Source organism: Anthonomus grandis, chromosome 4, assembly GCF_022605725.1.
Source record: "Anthonomus grandis grandis chromosome 4, icAntGran1.3, whole genome shotgun sequence".
In the NCBI taxonomy this organism is placed as follows: domain Eukaryota; kingdom Metazoa; phylum Arthropoda; class Insecta; order Coleoptera; family Curculionidae; genus Anthonomus; species Anthonomus grandis.
In genome coordinates, this window is record NC_065549.1 from 13,903,622 (window position 1) to 13,928,423 (window position 24,802).

Consider the following 24,802-nt stretch of genomic DNA (forward strand, 5'->3'; position numbering starts at 1 on the left):
ACTTCGCACAAATACGTAGTAAAGAATATTAAGTGAATAATTAGTTGGTTTTATTTATTACGGATAAGAGTGAACCGAAAAGCGGGTAAATCCCTAACAAAATTATGGTGATGAGCTTGCAAAAAAGAGAATTGTCTCTTTTTTGACAAAATACAATGTGCTGTCCCCTAATCAGTATGGATTTTAGTCATCTAAGGGCACGCAGGATGCCATTTTCAGATTCTTGGAGAGTGTGTATCTATCTATGAACTCCAAGGAGGCTGCAGCAGCGGTGTTCTGTAATCTGTTCAAGGCCTTCGATTGTGTGGATCATGGAATACTGCTGTCAAAGCTTGATTTTTACGGATTTTGGGGAGTGGCTTTGGGGTGGTTATAGTCATACCTGTCTGGCCATACCCAGAGGGTGGTTGCATCTGGATTTTCGTCAGGGATAGCACATGTTAAATGTGGTGTACCTCAAGGGTCAGTGTTGGGTCCTATTTTATTTTTATTATACGTTAATGACTTACGCTCGTTACGTTAATGACCGATGATACTACAATTCTGTGGCATAACAAAGATCAAAAAGTAGTCAGATCTCTCATAGTAGAGTACCTTCATAAAATTAAAGAGTGGTGCATCTGCAATCAGCTTGTATTCAATGTTGATAAGACTTTTGTTCTGGGCTTTAAGTGTAATGTAGAGGGTTTTTTGTTTGATGAGCAGAGCCCACTACATGGAAGGGATTATTGTCGATTTCTCGGCCTCCTCATTGATGAGAGTTTAAGGTTTGACAACCAAGGGGTTGTCAAACCCCTTGGTTGTTGAGTTGGGGGAGTTGTTTGCTCGTTCCATTTATTTCGATCTAATAGACTCTCATATCCGTTATGGGTTGCCATTTTGGGGTTTGTGCTCCAAGGGACTCCTTAACATAATTTTTACTATTCAGAAAAAATTAAGGCATCTGTTGTGGTGTGGTGTTGAGAGTCTCTTGTAAACCTCTTTTTGTAGCTGAAAGAATTTTAACAGTTTTCTTACTCTTTATATTGGAAACTGCAACACTCATACATAAGTCCGTAAGTTCACCATCCTGCACCAGCCATAATACTCGTCAAGTGGGCAACTTATCTCTTCTAATCCCCACCTCCTCATTTACGAGAAACTCTCTTATATTTATTAGTAGTAAAATATTTAATCATGTTCCTTTTCGATTAGGACTGTTACAGACCTTAAAAAGTTTAGGAGAGAACTAAAGAAATTAATCTTACCAAAAGCTTACTACAGCATTGAAGAGTATTTTAACGACCCATTTTAATATTTAAAATTAATTATATATCCGTTGATCAGATTTATTTTATTTTATTTTTTTTTATTATTCTTATTTTATGTTGGTTCTCGCCTTTTCTTCTCTTCTTTTTTGGTTTTTTCTTTGATTATATAAAATATGCTTCTATGTACAATCAAAATCGATTCTGTATTCTGTTTTTGTGCTGTATTCTGTATAACCAAATAAATACTTATTATAAATTCTAGGATTAGGAAGCTTTTAGCACAAGTTTGTAAACTTAGCAAATAAAGTATATTTTGACTTTGACTTTGACTTAAATAAGAAAATAACGATAGATCCTTATTTGTAAGCGTAGATATCATAAGGTTGAAGTTGAAGATTCTATAATATTAATTATTAGATTAAAGGACATTTTTTAATAGGTAAAAACAACTTTTGTATAAGAATAATAAGTCTTCTACTCTTTCGAAACAAGAACTATTAAGTCTCACTGCAGAATGTAAAAATGTACTTCCTCCAATACTTTCAAACTATAAAGAAATAATCATTTACTTATGCAAACTTGGCATAGTAGCAATTTTAAGAACGATTTTATATTTATTAGAATATGAAGATTGTAGATCAATTTTGTATTTGCTCTTGATCTTCCTCTAAAACCAATGATCTTTCGTTGCAAAAAGAAGATTTTTGATTTTGGAAGTTTTATATGTTTTGTTTGCCTTTTTTTCAATAATTAACAGTAAGATATTTTGAAGAATGCTAAGTAAAGGAAGAGTTACCAATAACTTATTTTTTTATCAGGAGTATGATTTAAGCTGTAATAAGTTGAATACACTTCAAAGTACACTTGTCCGTATTAATGAGTATATTAAATCGGAGGCAAAAAGGAAAGACGAAATGTGGTTTAGAAGAAAGTTAAAAAAAAACAAGAAAACAGCCAAAGAATCACATAGATTAAATACTTTAGAAGTAATAAAAGATAAACCAATAGTGGTGATTTAGAGGAAAAGATGCAATTTCTTTTTAACTTTCAGAGATTCTCGAAAGTTAATATTGTTAATAAAGCATTTTCAATAAGTAAATTGAATTACATATCTTACCAGAATTTAGAAAACTATTACTTTGGTATTTAGCAACATTTTCAGGAACCGAAGGCATATGATTAATTAATGGCGTAGATTCCTTAAAATGTATTTCACTAGCACTTCCACTTTCCGTGTTCATCATGATACCAATAAAGAAATGTAATATTTATAATCGTATGAATATATTGACATAATTAATCACAGGTTGCCTCAAAACCACAAAAAAATATTTATTTATTATATCCAACTCTATTTATAAACGTTATTTAAACGATAGTCTATAAAAAACAAAACTTTCTTATCGAATTTTTAGTTTTTTCCTAAGGGGAATTAATAGGAATAAAAATAAAACTTAATTAAAAGTATTAGGGACTAATAAAAACGACGCCAGATGCCAGTTATCACATTATTAGTTTTGTTCGTATTATTTTGTTTTTTACTTTTTATATAAAGAACAAAAGATCTCGTTAAAGGATGTAAGTAATGGCTTATTAAAGGGATATTGGATATAACAAAACATATTTTTTTCATAATAACAACCAAGTAACTGAACCAGAAAAATGTCGTTTTTTTTTAATTGGGGATATCTACAATAATAAATAAAGGAAATACATTTATTGGATTTTTTGATGGTCTATTAAGATTTCATAATAAAAGTTCTTTTAGAAATCTTCTTGTTTAGACTGATTTTTGTTTTTACTTGACTTTTTTATATATGATTTATTTTATTGAGGTAATATGATGCCTAACTAAGCATATTTTTAACGTAAATCATGTAGAATACTGAAACGGCAACTATAAAATGTTGACACTGCAATATAATATTGTAAGTAAGTTGGTTTGTAAAGAATGTATAATAATACTGATATTATTAATAAAGAAGATCATATAGAATCTATCAGTATCTGTAATTGCAGAGGGTGGTGCGAACACTACTACACTTAGGCCTCATTCTCCTCAAAGTGTGCTTATACAGGGTGTCCCGAAATTACATCGCAATATTTCACCAGCCGCATCTTTGTCTAAAAATAAGACAAAAACTTGTGAGGAACTAATGGCTCAGATAGAATTCACATCTCTTTCCTAGAATAGCCTGTCTTCTGTGCAAGTCATTATGTCACATTTTTATTTTTGAGAATCGGCATAGCCAGAATAGTACGGTCTAGTCAATTGAATTACTTAATTTGTCTCAACTAGTAAACAGCAATTTCAAGTCATTTAATTAAAATGTTAACAAGAGCAGAATATAACAAATGGTATAATAAAATGTTCTATACTGTAAATGTAAATTTCTAGTTTTTTCAACCAAGCTCTACAAAATATATAAAAAAAAGTTAAAAATTAAACAAAGAAGTTTGAAGAAAGATTAAAAAACACCATAGATAACAAAATAGATCAATGATTAAGAAATATATTTTATACAATAATCTACATAAAATGAAAACTATGATAAAATAATTCATTTAAAGAAGGCTTAAGGAAAAAATTAATTACAAAAATGTTATAGTACTTTACTTATTTTTCTTCCAGTATATTCTTATTCAAATATGATTAATTTTAGTCAAATTACAAAATATCATCTTTATTCCGGTTCAATCATGATTTCTGTTGATCGGAATCATTTTCATTTTACGTAGAACATAACATATCATACATAAAATATAACATAAAATGTTCTATGTTAAAAGGAGATAAGGAGAGATAAGAGAGATGCTGAAGTTTTACATTTTATAATTGTTTTTATACTTTTTAAGCAAATTGTATTTAAAAATTAAAAGATTAAACAAAGATATTAAAAAATAAACGATGACATTAAATTTGTCTGTTTATTAATTTTTTACATGTTTTACTTTTTAGCGGTATATTTGTTAGTTTCTTAAGTGTAAAACTTGATTTAATCGGTGCTCTGTCGATGATCCAATAAGTCATAGAAACATCGATATTAACGACGTCTAATTTCTTATTTTTTTATAGACTTCTATCAACAAAACTACTCTTACGTATAAAATAATATAAATTAAATGATATAAGTATCAAACATGCGTAAAAAGAACTAAGGAGAAAACCAAAAATGTAGGGTTTTATAGAACGCCCACAGAGGAAACAGAAACACCTAAAAATTGCAATTCGTGTGAATTTATTAAAAAAAAATCAAAAAATTAAATTATAAAAAAAAGGTTAAAGAAGAAAAAATGAAAGATTAAAATTTATTGTGTGCACGTTTAATTTATTTTCATTTAAATTGTATTAATTCCAATCTTTCTAGTATTTTTTTTTAGATTTTTTTACTCAAATAGCAAAATCACCTGAACATTTTTAGTAAAATAAATAAATTTTTCATAATCCTAAACAATTAATAAACAAACCATTAAACTTTTAAAAGTACAGTTTATCCGGTCAAACCAAATTTATTTATGTTCCTTTAATTTATTCTAATATTTAAAATCGGCCCAGTCGGTTGGACTATTCACCAAACTTATATTACTGATTTCTCATCCAGACCATCTGGCAACCCTGTCTAGACCAAACACGCTCCATTTCAGGTGCTTTGAAGAATGATGCCTCTCGCATTTCTCGGAGGACCTGTCAGAATATATGTTTATGGGATGACGGGTATCATATCATAATAAAAACGCTGGACTTCAACGGTTGTGAGTGATGTTTCGGTGTCTTTTTAAGGGTTTTCGACTGGAAAGCTCTCGAAAAGGGTTGCCAGGGGACAATGCGTATATAAAATAATATATTATCGCATTATGTGTGCGATGGACGAAGAGACATCATAAAAAGGACTATTTTTTTATTAGTGTGGGAGGACATTTTTCTTAAAGGTTATTATAATAATGGTTTATGTGTATCAACCATTTTTCTTAAACCGACTCAATTTAAGTAAATAAAAATTATGTTTTTCAAAATGATTAGAATAAATTATTCAAGAAATATGCTATATAATAATCTTTAATAGAAAGCTCATATACTATAGCGAATATGTTGATGCATTAACGAACTAAAGAGCTTATATTCATTAAAATTATTACAACAAAATGAATTATTATGGTATTATGCATTTAAATGCATCTCTAAAGTGTTACAAGGCAGACAAGAAGTACTTGAAAGGTTATCAAGTGATCAATAAAACTTGTGTCATTAATAAAATTAGTTCTTATTTTGTGACAATGTTCTTATTAGTTTCTGAACAGAAAATAAGTTTGTAATAAATAAAAGAGGTGACTTAAAAAAATGTTTTAAGTAGCAGACTGTAATTACATATTTGAAAGTTGTTTTTAGTTTTAAACTACTTCTCTTTTTAACAATATCTTAGAACAATTTACATTATTATCAAAAAAGATACTTTACTCTTAAGCAAAATTTAAATTTTTTGACAATCTTTATACCTATAGGACTAATAAAATTAGTAAAACAATTCTTAATTTCCTCCAGGCATTTAAATAGCTTTTAAATTTTTTCCAGATAGATTATGTTCTTTATACTTGGCAGTTAAAGAAACTTCAATTGCTTATCAAAAAAGACTCTAAGTTTTTGAAACAAATCAGAAAAAAAATTAGAAGCCAGGAAGAAACAGAAAACATCTTCAAATAGCTGAAGGAAATCAAAATTAGAAATATGCCTCAAGAATAAATACAAAAAATCGTTATTCAAAGTTGGGTTACCGGAGAGGTTATTGCAAGTAAACACCAGTTGAGAAACTTCTGGTTGTCAATATAATTAATAAAGAAGTTTTGCATTTCTTATGAGCATTTTCAGAAGATGGTGGAGTGGAGTTCAGTTTTATTTTTTTCAGATACCTCATGTCATTGCTGATTTATTCAGTTATCGGAATATTTTTGGTTTCTTCCAGGTAGTTGAAGAATCTCATCAATAGCTTGGCAAAAAAAGCTCTACATTTTTCAAAAGAATCAGAAAATTTAGAAGCCAGAAAAAAAGAGAAAATATCGTCAAATGCCTGAACGAAATCAGAATCAGAAATGCCTCTAGAGTGAGCTCAAATCTCGTAAAAATCTATGTAAAAAGTTGTGTTACCGAAGAGGTGATTGCAAGTTAACAAAAGCTAAGAAAAATAGATTTTCGATATAGTTATTGAAGAGGTCCTACATTTCTTTCGGGCATTTAAAGAATTTTTAAATTTTTGATTTATTCAGTCATCTGAATAATTTTGGTTTCTTCCAGGTAGTACAAAAATCTTCAACTACTTAGCAAAAAAGACTTTTTTAATATTTCTGAGAAAATTAAAAAAAAATGAGATGCTAGAAAAAATTGAAAACATCCTCAAATACCTAAAAAAATCAAAAATGCCTTTAAAGTAAACACAATTTTTTATGAAATCATTGGGGAAACTTGGGTTACCGAAGAGGTGATTGCAAGTAAACCTTAGTTAAAAAACTTCTGGTTTTTAATATGAAAAGTTACTAAGTTTCTTCCAGGCATTTCAATTTTTCCAGGCATGTGAAGTCGCTGTTATTTTTCGCAGTAATCTGGAGTAATTTTTTCTTTCTTCTAGGTAATTTAAGGATTTTTAACTGCTTAGCAAAAAAAAACTTCAAATTTCTGAAAAAAATCGGAAAAAAATTGAGATCAAAGAGAAAACTGAAAATATCTCCAAATACCTAAAAGAAATCAAAAATGCCTTTAAACTAAATAGAATTTTCTGTGAAATTATTGTGAAAAGTTGAGTTGCCAAAGAGCTGATTGCAAGTTATAACTAATAAAGATACTTTTAGTTTTCAAAGTAATTATTGGAAAAAATAAAAATGGAAATAGTGTACATAGAAGTGTGAACTAGAAATGAGTGAAATGCGATGGACAAATGCCAGTTTCTTTGACATTGATGATCACCGAATATATTACTCGGGAAGCACGAATGGAGTAATGAGAAAGGATACTTGCTTTGGTTTATTCGTAGCAGAGCAAGAATCTATGATAATAACGACATGGTACAAACTCCAAGTTCGGAGAATATACATCGAAATCCACTCGCGACAGGACGGATTATGTAATTAGAAACCAGATTGACTTGTGAAAAAAAACCGAAGCAGCTGTAATTCAGTAAAAGTCTATCCAAGAACTAACATACACTCAGATCATAATCTCCTTGTCGGTATTTTCAAAACAAAAATAAAGATTTTTAGAAAAGTGACTTAATAAGCACCGCGGAAACTGAAAGAACGACCAATAAGGTAACAAGTAAAACCCACCTTCGATAACAATATCGAAATCAAATTCCTGTTAGGCCCGAGCCATGAGGACCCATTGAGTAAACGCATCGCGGCAATTAACAAACGCAAAGACGACTTGTTACAACCTGATAAAATTAAAAGAGCCATGAGTGATGGACGAGATTCTGCAGTTGATAGAATATCAAAGAAAGACGATGATAGTATGTACAACAGCATAAACAAAATCATTAGAATTAATGGTCGTTAAGCCAAGGAAATAGATTTAAAACAGTGCACTGACATAAAAATACTGCAGACAAGGAATGATATTTTCATTGTACACTGAAAGGTTACAACCAAAATATCTTAAGTAAATATATGATATATAGCGATCAAAATCGCTGTAAATAAATGAGGTACAAATATGGAGCCAAAAAAATATTAATTTAACTTATACGTAACTTTGACCTTAAATGTTTTTTTTGAGTATCTACAAATTGCGTTTGACACTTTTAACATTTTTGGACACTTTTTAAATATCACCATTTCATCTTTCTATTACTGTATAAATTATCTGAAAATTGTATTTTTCTTAAATAGTTTACATAATTATAAAAGAAAATTATCATTTTATAACAATTTTTAAAAATCCTTAATTAAGATAGGGATATACGTAAGTCCCATAATTCTTATGATTTTCTTCAAAAATCACTATTTAATTCTTTATTACTATTTGGAACAAATAGAAATTGTGTTTTTTTATAGAGTTTATTTAATTGTAACCTTAATGTTTTTACTACAAAACGACAAAAAACCGAATTGCCAAGTAATCTTGCAAATTCTTAATTATTAAATCAACATTAGGTACAGTATATATAACAGGTAACAGATTGTAATAATAAAATAAATTTTTACAAAAATAATAAGTTTAAAGCTAGTGAGTTTTCGTTTACTTTATGTACAATTGATGAGGTAAGTCGGGCACTTCATAGCATAACAACTGATGCTTGTGGTAGTGATGGTATAACGGCCAATATGCTTAAGCAGTGTAGCCCTTTTATTGACCCGTACCTTACAAACATTATAAATTATTATATTGAATAACATTATTTTCCAGATACTCGGAAAATTAGTATAGGCAAACCTATACCTAAAAGAAAGTCACCTGGGTCATTTAATGATCTGCGAATACTTTAAATTCTATCAGCCATGTCCAAAATCTTGGAAAAAATATTATATAAGCAAATCTATGAATATTTTAACTTAAATTCTATTCTTCCAGATTTTCAAAATGGAATTCGAAAAGCACATTTAACAACTAGTGCTTTAACAGTGGTTACAAATGATATTATTCAAGCATATGATGAGGGATTGGAGAGTATCCTCATACTCCGGGATTAGTCAAAAGCCTTCGACACAATAAATCACGAACTACTTATAGCAAAGATCAAATATTATGGATTTGAATTCGATTCGTTACAACTTATTACTTTATATATTGAAAACAGAACTCAGAAAAAATAAAATTAGGTAACGAGTATTCCAGTGAGAGCAGAGTACGCTCTGGTGTCCCACAGGGATTTATATTGGGCCGCTGCTTTTTATCATTTATACTGCTGATGTACTCAAATCACTAAATTTTTGTAAAGAACAAGCAGTTGCGGATGACACACAGTTGTTCTGTCTTTTTAACATAAATAATGTAGATTTAACAATTGATAGCATAAACAGGGATCTTCAAAATATAACTAAAGTTCACAAGAGCATGCACTAAAATTCAACTCTGCCAAATCAAAGCTTATCTTTTTTGGTCGTCATAAAAATTAAAATATCTTTTCCAATGGTAATAAAATAAATATACAAGACGAAAAGCTGAAAACTTGTCAACCTGCGCGTAATTTAGGACTTTAAATTGATTGTGAGTCAAATTTTAAGGGACTTGTTAAGAATCTAATACAAAAAGCTTATGTATCTCTAAAACAACTATACAATAGCCGAGCTATTTTAAATATTAATTAAAAAAAGAAATTATCCGAGTCTCTTATACTCTCCCACTATAATTACGCGGATTTTGTTTATGGTCCATGCCTTACACAATATCAGTTACAGAATTCAAAAAATTCAAAACATGTGTTGCCGTTTTAGATTTAACTTAAGAAAATATGATAGTTTCACATAGAATCAATGAAAATCAGTATGAAGTATATCAAATAGAATATAGCTCTTTAGCTCATAATTCTCTATATAATTCTCTGCCTTCCAATATCCTACAATTCAAAATAAGCATTTAAGTATGCATTAAAGTCTCAATTTTTTGAAAAATTAGTAGAGAATTATGATTTAGCCCGTCACTAGCCCTTTTGCTGATTCCGAAGGATTAAAATATGTAAGGAAGTTTATAAGGAATAATTAAGGACTTTTTTAGGGTTGTAAGTTGACGTGGTCAGAAGAGAAATAACATCCATGAACGAAAAAAAATTCCCAGGACCCGATTATATAAATATAGAGTTCTTGCAACTTTTTGACGAATACAGCATGAGATGGTTAATAAATGTATTTAATAAGATATACAGTTCTGGTAAGAATGCGCGCGAATGGCTCACATGGGAGTTTATCAACTTTCTTAAAAAATTGGGAACTAAAAAGTGTGAAGATATAAATAGAATAATATCAGAGTCCAGTCAACTGTATGCCTTTAAACCTCAATAATCAAAAGACAAAACTAAGGATTATAAGCAAAGACAACATCTGTCACTTTATAGTTAACAAAAAACCGATAGAACGAGTGAGCAGTATAACTTACATCTCGAATTTTAGTGAACGAGCAATGGAATCATGCGCAGGAAATATGAAGCAGAATTAAAAAGACCAGGGCTGCATTCAGAGAGACATCTATTCACAAGCCATCACATAATATTCCACACCAAGATAAGATTCCTGCGCTGTTACGTGTTCTTTTTTCTGTTTTACAAGGTAGAAGCATGGATACTTACTAAAGTTTAGTTTAGATGACAATTAAGGTCTATCTAATACCTTAGAACCTAGTTTGGTTGCTTGGCATGAGTATAACTGAGTTATTCTGAGCTGCGGTGAATAAAGTTAAGCTATACAATGTTGGCAATATATTAGAAATAGATAGGAACCATAAAAAGAAGAATGGAAAAATTGTACATTTCTTTCAAGTATTTAAAGAAATTTATTATTTTTCCAAAAATTTTTTACGTCAAGTCGTTGATGATTTATTCATTAATCTGAATAATTTTGGTTTTTTTAGCAGTCTTTTGAATTAACAATAATTAACAATTGAACAATTTTCAATTGCTTGCAAAAAAAAGGAAGCAAATTTCTGAAAGAATTTAGAAATGACTGGAAAAGCTTAAAAGATCGTAAAATGTCTGGAATTATAAATGCCTTTTTGAAATAATTCTGAATGTTTTCCAGTCAATTTTCTCGCAAGAAAATGCTTAAAATTTTTGGAAAAAAAAGACTTAAGAAGCTCGGAAAAAACTGAAAATATTTGTAATTTATTTAGTCAAAAAATGACTTTGAAAACTTGGGCAAATCCAAAAAATACTTAAGATTGGAAAAAACTCAAAATACTTTAAAATACATGAGAAAAATAGAAATACTTACTTGAAAAGTTTCTAAAAATCATTTAAAAGACCCAGTTTAAGTCGTTGCTCATCAGGAAACATCTAAATTAATTTTTGGTTACTTCAAGAAAAACCGTGGAAAACACTCAAAATGCCTGGAAATTAGAAATATCTTGTTTAATATTTTCTGTAATACCATTATGGTAATTTGAATAAAACTTATTTCTCATTTGTTTGATAATTGGAACAATTCATAACGACTTCAAGTTTAAGGGCTCGAAAGAGTCCCTCCATTCTAATTAAAAAAGACCCCGTAGCCTTTATTAAACGTCAATGGAAGAAAGTGTACGATTTATCTCCGGAGAAATAAATTTTTATGATTATTTTGTTTTTAATCATAATTTTATCTTTATAATTATTAATTGTCTAGTGTGATCAAACGTCGAGCAGCCACTGAAGCTATATAAAAAAATGCGGAAAAAATAATGTAATTTTTATTTTTACACAAAAAGCATATCCCGCCTAGTCATATAAGCATCATACACCCCACAAAGAATCCTAATTTTATTCGTTTTCCTGTGAAACGTAATATGCAAGAGACATGGGTAGACCTTTTCTTTCATGAGCTTAGCCGATATTCATTCTTTCAAAAAAACTGACTTCGACATTTTAATAAAAAGGATATCTGGAAAAATGGAAATATAAATTCATTTTATGGTTTATACTATATACCGGGTATCCAGGAACTCTACCGACAAACTTTACAGGGTGATTGTTTAACGAAAAATAAGAAAAAAAATATATGAATGTATGTCTTAAACGTCTTACTTTCGAATCTACAGGGTGCTTACAATTTTAAAAAAAATTTTAAGTAAGTTTACTATCAATGTAGATATTTAAAAAAAATGCAGAGGCGTTTTATGCATTAATGGCCATTTTTTGACGTACAAAAAAATAATTTAATAGTGGCGTCCGTAAGTATTTTATCGTAAATAGTTTTTAATAAATAAATTGTACACCACACATTTTTCTAAAATAATTTTTTTAAATTTGAATCACTGTTTTTGCGTAATTGATAATATTTACTCAATTATTAATTTTTTTTTAGATTATTACTTTAAAATGAATTAACTTTATCTACTTGGAAAATCAATGCAATTTTTCAGCATTTTATACGATAACTGCAAGAAAGAGCAAGCCGCAAGTAATTTTTAAGTGTAAATTCCTAATAAATTAAAAGCAGCAACAATAGCAAAATAAAACAAAACTTAATATTTGCATTAAGTATTCTACATGACGGCCATCTGATTCAGTACGTAATCTTGTTTTTTTTTTGATAACGAACAGCCAGTTCTTTGAAAAATCCTCACTTGATTTCGGAATTTATTACAAGCCTGTATAACTGTTTCCCAAAGCTGTTCTCGAGTGGCTATGCGAACGGCATAAACTGCCTATTTTAAATACCCTCAAATGCAAAAATCACAGGGATTTCATTTTAAAGTCATCCCTTCCTATCCGATTATTTTGGTACATACGTCCTCTTTAAATACTGCCGAACGTTTACACAAAAGTGTGCGAAACAGCCATCATGCATGAACCAATAATTTAGACGGATATTTAAAAGCAGTTCATCCAGCAGTTGTGGTAATATGTTTTCTAAAAAATGTAAATATTATATTAAGGCATTAATAAAATATTACCAATTACTCTTATCCAAAAATCAATATTCAAACTGTGTTAATGACGGGCTTTTATGAAAACGTGAGGAAACGTTTTCTTCAAATAATTATGAACGTTATGAATATTAAAAACTCCATTCTTAGTAAAAAAATATTAACTAAACAAAATCTTAGAAAAAATCTGATGATCGTGTTTGTTTTTATTTTGCTCTCAGTGGAAAAATTCTAAACGGGGGAGGGGTGGGAGGAGGGGAGAGGGTAAATCTCGTGCCAAAAAACCAAATGCCTCAACTTTTTGAAAATAAAATGTATAGAGGTTTTCTTTATGTAAAATATTCCACATAGATGATTTTGACAACTAATTAACCGCAGCAAGGCTTCTTGCACTAATTTCAGGATTTTCTTCAACGGCAACTAAAATAACTTCCTCATCATCAATGTTAATAATGCGGTGTCTTCCTGTCTCATGCTTCTTGAATGACTGATCTGTCTCTCTCTGATGAAGTACAGTAAACGTAGAGCGCAATGGATGTCTTCTGTTAGGAAACTTTTTAGCATACCTGCGTTCAGCTAGTCTAGCATTACTCTGCGATTCGCCATAAACTAAATGTATATCAGCCTATTCTCCCTTATTAAAATAAACCATTACTGTTGTGCATGTGCTGTTTTTTTGTTTGACTCCAGTCGGTCCATGTCTCTTGCCTTTATCTTCTCTTCAAACTCCTTGTCGACTGAAGAGTTCCTTCTTTTAGCCGTATTCTTTCCCACTATCGTTTGTGTACTTGCAATTACTGACCCCTTAATTTAGCTTTTCTCAGCATCTTCCTGGCTAGATGTTGACTCAACGTGTGCTGCCTCTGATATTCTTTATTATAATGTTGAACATTAATACATATTATGATATACAGTGACCGCTTCGATAAAACTGATCGATTCGATAAAAATGATCGATTCGATAAAAATTAGAAACATGATTTTTTGAGAAAACGCTCAGACCCGTCGATTTTTATTTTAAGTTGCGCATTATTTCACATAAATTTTTGTATACAGGGTGCAACAAAAAAAAGATATGACTCATCGGTCATTTTTTTAAATGGAATGCTATATTTTTTATTGCATTTTTGAAATATAGGCGAAATTCCAAGCAAGTTTCGTATAACACACCTTATCTCAAAACTCAACTGTTTCCGAAATATTTACATTTAAATAACAAGAAAACAAATAAGTACGTCTATTTACAAATTAAGGTAAAATCGAGGACAAAAATAATGTTATAAACATTATCAATTGTTGCTATTTCCATGGTTGGGCTTGTAAAGAATCTCAATTTTCAAATGTCACTGTCAGTTCGAAAATTAATAGTTTTTATCAGAATAAATTATGGCTAATTTAATGGAAACCTAACGAATTGAAATTTTGATAATGCTAGGGTACGGGGATGAAGTGCGTACGCAAAAAGAAGTAAGTGAACTGTTTAATGCCAAATACCCAAACCATCCTATTTCTTAGTCAACAGTTAGTAGAATAGAGCACAAATTCATAACTTCAGGTCATGTAAGGGATTTGCCAAGATCAGGTCGTCCAAAAATTTCTGAAGAAACAAAATTAAACGTTCTGCTCTCCGTCGAAAAAAATCCAAATAATGCATATTCACAAATTTCAGTTGATAATAATATAGCCGGAACATCAGTAAGACGCATCTTAATAGCAAATGAATACCACCCTTATAAAATTAGACTAATACACGAATTAAATGAGGACGATCCTGATCGAAGAAACCAATTTTGCGAGCAAATGATGAACATTTGCAATAATAACCGTCAGTTTGTGTTACGAGTTTTGTATTCGAATGAAGCAACTTTTTGTTTAAACGGTATCGTAAATCGTAAACCGGCAAAATTGTCGGTACTGGTCAGTGTCAAATCCACACTGGGCAACTGAGGCTTATACGCAGTACCGTAAATCTATTAATGTTTGGGCTGGTGTGGAAAATAAAGTAATAGGGCCATACTTTTCGAAGAGAACTTAACAGTACAACGCTATTTGAATTTTTTTCAAGAAGATCTTATCCCTGCTTTGGCTGCCCTATACCCAGACGAACAAGACCCTGCTGTCCCGACAGATAATTTGTGGTTTCAGCAAGACGGCGCACCACCACATTTCTTTCGAGATGTCCGTAATTACTTGGATACAGTGTTCCCAGGAAGATGGATAGGACGAAGAAGGCCAATAGAGTGGCCGGCCAGGTCACCAGACCACCTGAAAAGTAAAGTTTATATTGAGAAGTCAAACAATGTAGAAGATTTGAAAAATAGAATTAGATATAAAATTAGACGTATATCACCCGAAATAATTGATAGTGTTTTACATGGGTTTGTAAATCTAAAGCCAAGAAGTAAATGAAGATCAGTTTGAACATTTGATACATTAATAAGAGTTTTCACATTTTATAACATTTTATCCTTCATTTTATCCTAATTTGTAAATAGACGTACTTACTTGCTTTCTTGTTTGTGTGTTTGAAACTTGCTTGGAATTTCGCCTCTATTTCATAAATGCAATAAAAAATATAGCATTCCATTTAAAAAAATAACCGATGACGTCATGTCTTTTTTTGTTCCACCCTGTATACAAAAACTTATGTGAAATAATGCGCAACTTAAAATAAAAATCGACGGGTCCGAGTGCTTTCTCAAAAAATCATGTCTCTAATTTTTATCGAATTTATGCGGTCACTGTATGGATGAATGTGGCTAAATATGCTAAAGACAGAAGACCAAAAGAAACTGGGTACACGTTGCGGGATTTCGGTGGTACAAAATGGATTGGGAAAAAGAAAAAGTTTATTGACTATATTGAAGCTGCCTATGAACTATAACAAATTTATGAGATAGTAAAAGTCAATATTATAAAGACCAAAAGCCTGAGGCATGAAATTTAATGTAAAAAACCAAGCGGTAAAAAAATTTGAAATCTTACAGTCAATTAAACATGAGAAGTAAAAAAAGGGTACCTAGCACTAAATATGGCAGTGGTACGGCGGTACAGCGGATGTGTACAAAAAAGTTTGAAAGTAGGTTAGAAAGGTTAGATTCTTGATAATTTTTAACATATTTCGAAACACTTTTCACAATCAACAGTTCCAGTTCCGCTACCACCTGCAAATCCATATCCATCCTGCTCTTCTTTCACTGATCTATCAATCCCAGCTCAATCAAGTACTGACTGATATTTCGCTTCATTTTACTACTATAGCAAATTTAAGTCTCGTTCCTAAAATTTCATAATAAAAATGTATTACATTAGGTAAAAAATCTAAATTCTGACATTCATCTTTGAATGTTGTAGTATTTTGTTATAGTTTTGGTTAGATAGTCTTTGCTCGTACTTTAGCTCTAACCAAAAAATTGCCACTATCTGCATCTACACCTCTGAGACTTCTTACGTCGATCTTATTGCTGCCTTATCTTGTATTAATTAGCACATGCTTAATTAACTTTTTTATATGTTCTTGTGTTCGAACATTGTTGATTTGATTAATAGGTTGTTGGATGCTGCCGTAGTCGGATTCCGTTATCATTGCAGTACGCATGTAGGCCATGTTTAGCAATTACTGATCTAAAGACCTCCTCTTTTCCTACTTTAACATTCAAGTCTCTTGCATTATTACCATGTCTTGTTTAGGTATTCTGTAAAAAGGTCTGTTCAATTCATTATAGAAGGGTTCCGCACTCATTTAGTTTTTTTCCTTAGTTGAGGCGTAGATAGATAACATTGAATACCACTCGCCCGCAAATCTGATTTGGCAAATCCGCTCATTAACAGGTTTAAACTCTACAACATATCCTACCAGTTCCTCTCTTACTACCCCAAGAGGGGATGGTACCAACTCTAAATCGGTATGTCGTTTAAAAGGTCTTTCGATTCTCCTTACAATAATAATTAGTATGATCCGGTTTAAGAATTTTTTTAATACAGATTATCACGGGCTGTTTTAATTAAAAAATCGCCAGGAAGTAACGTAAAAATGTCGAGTAATATTAAATGACAGACCAAAAATGAGATAGCTTTAATGTCCTTAAAAACATTTTAAATTTATAAATCTAGAGAAATTATCTCCAATAATACTAATTTTGTTTAAAATGTTACCGCACGTTTTGCAATACTTCAGGCGTGATTTGAAGGCACTCATTTAAAATTCTGTTTTGTAAATCTTCTAACGAAGTGAGCTCAGTTTTATAGATTTTGATTCTTAAGTGTCCCCAAAGAAAAAAGGCTAGAGGTAATTAATCTGGTAATAGTGGAGGCTATTTAATAGAACCTCTTAATACTCCCAAATATTGTCAAACAAAAAACGCATAATGTGGTTGGGAACCATCATGCTTAAGCATGAACCTATTTTCTTATACAAGATATATGTCATATTAAATTTCAATTATAGCTGTAGTAGCATTCAAATATTTCATGCTATAAGTTTTTTCTTATATTACATTGAATGGACTTAACATGACTTCTGACTCATCTCATATCTTACCTACCTGTATTTCTATCCATACTACTAAGATTATTGTTTTTCTCTCCAACAAACAAATTAAATACTTTAAATCATCAATTGTCTTTATTAAAATAAACTTATAAAATCATCGTTATATTATTACCTTATTCTCTTTTCGGCCTTCGCCTCCCGGGGGCAACAAAATATTATAAAGTAACAGGTTTCATAGTTTCGCTCTAAAAAACTATACACCCCTTTTAACGATTAAATTCCGAGATATCTTTGCATTTTAAATTTAAGGGAAAACTTAGAAATTAAACTCAAATTTAATTTCAACCCGAACTCATAGGCCTACCACACGAAGAGCAGCGGTAAGCTGAAGTGCATATATTCTGGTGGCACATTGCACTGTCAATGTCAGATCAGATTACCAGGTAAGAAAAATAGACCAACTAAATTACCGCCAAACTATTCTAAACATTTAATTTTCTTTGGATTGTTCGGTACCTCCTCTTCTGCTTACCTTCGTAAAATATTTAGTTGCCGAAAAGATGTACACGGCGTCGATCTAATGTATATAAATAAATAATTGGTTCCTCGTTTTCGTTCGGCTTTATTTCATAGATAATAAATTATCTATAGATATTTAATGCTGTTTCAGTGTAATAATAAACTTTCAAATTTACTTAAGCGTATGTCCATTGCTGGCTGAAAGATAAAACCAAAATCGCATTATCCAACGTTACAGAAAATCTCTAAAAGGAAATATGTTTTTATTTGCTGTCCATCTCCCGGTTTCCATACTATTTATGTTTTCATAATCCATAATCCACGCTATCTACATAACATGGATTTTTTGTTCTTTTAATCGTAAATTAAGTTGATAAGCCATAGACTAGATTTCGTTTATCTGTATTTTGGTATAATATACATCATTTATTTATTTTAAAAATTCCCATAAACAAAGCTATTATCAATACACTTATTACAATGAGGAAATGTCTAGGTCTACTGCATCCAATTTTTTGGGTTTAACATTCGATGAGAATCTAAATTGGAAGGCGCACTGTGATATTCTGAATTTAAAATTAAACAGTCTTTGTTATATGTTCAGAAACCTAAAACTAGTTTCGGATCTGGACCAGCTAATCTGTGTTTACAAGGCTTATGTTGGCTCAAGATTACACTATGGAGTATGTTTTTGCTACTGCAAAACAAGCATGTATAACACAAAAAAGATTATTAAGATTAATTCTTGGTATAAAACAACAAGAGTAATATCGTGAAATTGCCAGGAATATATCAGGTATCCAAATTTATATTTTTGAATAAAACAAAAGTTTTATGCATTTGTATGTTCACAAGCAATTAACAGGGTAAAAAAAATGATTTTCTTTTAGTAAAATGTACATTTGATACAAGTAAAGATTTTCCACACCATTTGGGATTAAAAGCGTTTAATATAAACTTCCCAATAATTTATAAGTTATTAACACTTTTAACTTCAAACTAAAGCTTAAATTGAATCTAGTGAGCCTGGAAATACAGTATCGGACAAAAATAGGCCGACGATACTGTTTTTTTCTTTTATTAAAAAAGTAAAAACGCAAGAAGAATTAAAACTCAATAAAACAAAAACACTTGTTAATAAACATATATTTATTACATAACATACTAAAATTCTTCCGTATAAACAAGATCATAAAAAGAAAAAGAAAAGTTAAATATTTCTATACGAGAAAAATTAAGCGACGCTTACAATAAAAATAAAAGAAAACATTATCAGATTGCGCCCTTAATATTTAGTCCTCAAGCCTTGATTTGCGATTACTTGGCGGCACCTTTGAGGCATCAAAAAAATTAAATTATCAATTATATCTTGATCAATATTTTTCCATATATTTTTAATTTCTTCAAAAATGTACTCTTTGTTTTTATAGGTTTTACTTCTAAGTTACCTATTCACAATTTCCCACAGGTTTTCGATCAGGTTAAGAACGGGCGATTGGGCTGGCCATTTAAGAATGGCTATTTTATTTTCATTAAACCATTCTTTTATACATTTGCTCTATGTTTTGGATCATTGTCGTATTGGAAAACAAAACGTAGTGGCATATTCCATTCCGCATAAGGTAGCATGACATTTTTAACGATATATTTATACTTAAACCTATCCATAATGCCCTCAATTTGGTAAATTGGTCCCATTTCATAGCCAGAGAAACAACCCCACACTAACACGTTGCCACCTCCATGTTTTACAGTACCTTGGACATACTTTGGGTCAAGTCTTTTACCTGCAATACGACGAACATATTGAACACCATCACTTTTATACAAATTAAACTTTGACTCATCACTAAAAAGTACTTTTTTTCATTGCTCTGGTGTCCAGTGAGCATGTTGTTCTGCAAACAGAAGACGTGCTGTAATATTCTTCTTACTAAGTAGCGGTTTTTTGGCAGGTTTGCATGGTTTTAAGCCTACTTTAACTAGTCTGCGCTGTATCGTTCGAGAGGAAACATTAGAGCCCCCAACTTCAGTCAGAATTTGCTTTGCTGACAGAAAAGGATTTGCCTGGGAGATCCTTTTCATTTTTCGATCCAGTTTCCTGGAGGTTTTTCTTGGTCAAACAGACGGGTATTTTCGGTTTACTACTTTTCCTCTAATTCGATAGTTCTGAATGGTCCTCGACACAACAAATTTTGGAACCATTAGTTCTTGTTTTATTACGTATTGTGGTGTTCCCATCTTATACGATGCAATAATTCTTTCTTTAAGATCAATAGAAAAACTTTTACCACAAGGCATTTTTAAACAAAATATAGATTTGATACGACCAAAACCGATGTTTATCTACTAATGGTATGAACAATATCGATGAAGTCGTTTTATATTTGTCCATAAAAAAATGCATAAAAACATACAACAATCTCTTGTTATCCATCACAAGAGGCAAAGAATGTTTAAATACGATTAACAAAGGTATGTACTGATACTAGCAAAATTGTTCCTAATTATACGACGTACAGTCACAAAGTTTTTTAGGAATATTATAGCGTCGCTTAATTTTTGTCCGATACTGTATATAACCTAAATGAGTTTCTTTAATCATTATGTTTGTTTGTTATCAGTGTTTATGATCAATTTTTTTAAGCCTAAAATTGTTTGTAATGTTTTATATATATATTTTTATATATTGTGTAATTAGACTAACTGGGTCACCTTATATCGGGTGAGACAGGAAAAAGGCAACACTTAATACCAACTCTTTTACTCTTTAAGATAAATAAATAAAATTTGGTAGAATAATGGAATTGTTATAAGTGAATCTTTTGACATATTTAGTAGTTTTTGATTACTTTCTGTTTAATCGGAAGTGACATTAACTTTCTTATTTTAAATGTGACACTTGGTATACTATTACGTATTTTAATAGAAAATAATATTTTGAGAACAACGATGCCACATTTGCTACTTTCTGTTTTGTACTCATAAAAAGAATCAATTTTTTTATATTTTAAAATAAGGTGGTATAACTGCGTTAAAAGTTTTAATTTTTTATTCAAGTAATAATTTTAATCAAGAAAAATAGATTTCATTGGCTATTTGGCATTTACTTATTTTTTTTTAATATCACGTTATTGCGAACAACCACTTTTGAAATGGAGATTTTTTTTCCGTATAATTTGATATAGTTTTTAAATTACTTGATAAATAAGGTTATAAGAAGAAAAAAACTAAGTCACATAAATAAACGTATTTATTTATTAAAAATAGCATCGAAGGCTTTGATTCCTTCTCATGGTATCTTATTTCAAAATTTAAAAAATTTATTTTTTCTGAGTATAAAACAAAAAGTGGCAAATGCGGTATCTTTATTCTCAAAATATTATTTTCTATCTCAATACGTAATAATATACCATTCGTATCATTTAAAATATAAAAGTTAGTGTCACTTCCTGCTAAACCGGAAATAACGAAAAATAATTTTTCTATTAAGTTCTATCGATATACCAAATTTCATTTCTATATCTTGAAAAATACAAACGTTATTAACTGTTTCCTTTTTTTCTGTGTCAACCGGTATAGTTATAACAGAGTCCAATCTATTAATAGGTAACTTAATTCTATTAAAATTTTCTTTTTATTAATGCATTCCAAACCTGTAAATTATAGCTATTTAAAGTAAAGGATTTCAAAACTAAAGAAGATGGTAGTCACTTTGAGCATAATTATGCTTTGATGTACGTGCTCAAACCGTTGTTGTTACTAAAATATGAAATCAAAAATTTGTAAAATTTTTTAAAAATGGTATAAGGCAAAAATTTTCAATTTGAACTAAATGCGTTTTGATAAGCCCGAACTGGGATTTTAAAAGTTTCTATAGCCAAGTCTTTTTTTTTTTTGGTCCATTTAAATTTTCATACGTATACCAGGTTTTCTTCAAAGGATTTTTACCTTTAAGCAACTTTTTCAGAGAGTACCTTCTTGTAGGAAAATTGTTTGATTTTTCCGAATTTCCGAGGACTTTCCATCCAAAACTTTTAAGCAACAAAAAAGTTAACCACGTGTGCATCTCTAGACGCCACTGACAATTTTAAAGTTTCTGTTTATGAGTATTATGTCTAATACATATCTTTGTTGTTATAAGCATAAAATCACTCGACGAGCACCATCTTTAAATGACCATCTCTTCCCTAGGAGGCGGATCAGAAAAAAATTACTGTTGTCTTAAAATCTTATGTCCCTGAAGTAACAACTTGGACTTTTGTAACGCCTTGTAGTTTTTTCTTAAATATTTAATAGGAAAAATTGAGATGAAATCTGCTTTTTTTAAGTAACTTTTTCGCGTTTTTCATACACACATAACTAGGATTGTTTTTTCGATTTCTTTTGTCAAGGTATATGACGGTCCAATTAACTAGGAAAACATTGTCCAATTTGGCAACCGAGCATTCTCTTATCACAAACTTTCAGGCGAAAATTTCAGCCAGTACAGTTTTCAGCCGAAGACTGGATGTCCCTACAACGGACGAGTCTGGATCGGGATACGCGGGATAAAATAAAACACGCGAATTTACCGGACAAATTGTACGGGAATTTAATTTTCAATGCGAGTAAATCGATTTTTTTTTCAGGATTTCAGCTCAAAAATGGAAAGTTTTTAAAGTATACATTTTATTATTAAGGTAGGTCACACACAGAAAAAATATGATTATTAGAGTCACAAGTAGTACTACAATATGGATACATAGAAGATATTATTAGGAAGATTTAACTAAATATTTTTTAATAAATAAGTTTGCTCTAATATAGGCTTTTGGAGTTTTCATATAATAAAAACTTTTTTTTAATAAATCGACAAAAATTCATCATTAATGTATAAAATTTTATTTTATAAATTTTCATTTTAATAAAATTTAATTTTTATACTTTTTTATTTTACCTATTGATTTAGACATTCTTTATTTAGCCAAAAAAATTGGTAAGGAAAACGGAATTTTTTTAATAAAACAACTAGAAAAATTCAAAAGTATAAAAACGATGTTTCTTGAAAAAAAAAACGAATTTTCTGCATCCCATATTTTATTAACCCAGTAGAGCCCGAGTGGTAATAATAATTTTTTTTACAAATTTAGCGAGTGAATATCAAATATTAGCAATGAGACTTAAATCTAATGGTTATTGTCTAAAAAAAATAATGTAGTGCATTGCAAACATCATAAAATGTAAATACACAATTTCAAACTAAAATTATTATTGCGATTTTTGGTTAGGAAAAATTTTAAAATTTTCAAAATTAAAAAAAAATTAAAAAAATTGATCTTAAAAGTCCGCATATTTGACGAAAAAAATTATAATTCCCATAAAATCATGTGAATTTTATAATTTTTTAGGACTTAAAAATAATTTATTTTTTTTTATTAATATATATTATAATGAAAAAGTTACATGATTAAAGTTTTCATTTCCGAATATAAAAACATTATAATTTTTCGAAAAATCTGTTTTATGGACATTTTCGAAAACTCTTATAGGTTATTACTTTTTACAAAGTAGAATAATACCTTGAAAAATCTGTAAGTGCAAATTTTCTCAAAATAATTGGGAAATTGGTTGTTTTTTGTGACCCAAACATTTTAATTCCTATTGCTGACGTTTCGGCCTATATTAGGCCATCTTCGGGTCGATAAAAAGTGAAAATCTATTATCCACAAATATTTAAAAAGTTCATCCATTATTCTCAAAGAGACTTTAATAATATCTAACAAGGAGGAAAGTCAAAGTCTCACTAATGTAGCGTCTATTAGTTAGGTTATGCGTTTCGCCTTACGGCCTGATCAGACCTTATTTTAAGTACAATAACACACATTGAATAACACTTGTAACAACTTACTACCTCATCTTAAACATCTTAAACATAAGTCGAACTAATAAGTTATTTAATTATTTAGGTCGGTAATAATAAAACTTAAAACCTGAGTTTTATTTGACTTCACATCTAATTGTTATAATATTATAATTGGTAAGTTCTTTAATTTTTCCAATCAATGATTTCTTTAGGCATGAAATAGGTATTTCACATTTTTATTTCAACATTTTTGATGTTTGGCTGATAAATTTAAAAACTTTCAAAAATAAAAAATAAAGTTTAGCAAAAAAACCCTGTCAAGAGTTTGACAAAAAAGTCATATAGGTTTATTTTCCAAATTAACAAAATACAACTTAAAATTAACACTATCTTCAACTAAGCAGGATAAACAATTTTCACAGAAGTTGGTTTATTTAGCAACTTGTTATAATGTCTAATCATGTATAACTGATTGTCTAATTCAGTACCTTGTCAAAATGCGGGAAAATATACCTTAATAATTTTATTAGAATATAATATTTAATTTTTATTAATAATATAACCGAAATAAGTTTTATCAAATATAAGGTATAATATACTTATAATACAATATACTACGACTAGTGAAATAGTATATTTATACACAATATTATTCACCAAATTATTAAATGTCACCGCATCTGTGGATCCATTTATTTATTATTTAAATAAAATATAAAAGATTCTATGTAAGATTCGGTAAATTTTGCATTTTTTTTAAATTCATAATTTATTTTAAATTATATTTTTTTTGTTATTTATAGCATATTAAAAAAATAAAAAACCTTAATTATTACTTTTTTTACTTACTTACTATTACGTTTTCTATTACTTTCAAAAAAAAACAACAATCTCTTATAAAAATAAGGAATATTTCAAAACATCGAAATTAATTCTTTGTTTTAGATATCATAGTAATAAATACATAGTATAAATTATATATAAATATAAAAAAATGCCGAATATATCCGGAGAAATTTTGAATCTGAAAAAAAATCGTTTCAATGAAAATGATGATGATGATTTCAACAATTTAGGTATAAAGGAATCAAAGACACTATCATTATAAATATTCTTGCATGAGGCGGTCCAAAATATCGAATTTTCTTATTTTATGC

General features: G+C 29.7%; 1 protein-coding gene and 1 long non-coding RNA gene across 3 annotated transcripts in view; one reads left to right on the forward strand and one right to left on the reverse strand.

The window, feature by feature from the left end:
• The window catches only part of LOC126734951 (uncharacterized), an 88,615-nt gene that overhangs the window by 8,366 nt on the left and 55,447 nt on the right, over nt 1-24,802 (reverse strand). The window contains exon 1 of one of the 2 annotated variants that reach the window (XR_007660220.1): nt 2,368-2,493. The exons of the other annotated variant lie outside the window; for it this stretch is intronic. This is a non-coding gene — a long non-coding RNA (uncharacterized LOC126734951). Of the gene's footprint in view, nt 1-2,367; nt 2,494-24,802 lie in introns of those variants that run through there. 2 annotated transcript variants of the gene reach the window in all.
• Nucleotides 22,302-24,802, forward strand: part of LOC126734946 (uncharacterized) — a 127,799-nt gene continuing 125,298 nt past the window's right edge. Inside the window, exon 1 of the mRNA XM_050438804.1 lies at nt 22,302-22,482. The gene's annotated coding sequence lies outside the window, so the exon portion shown is untranslated. The remainder of the gene's footprint in view (nt 22,483-24,802) is intronic.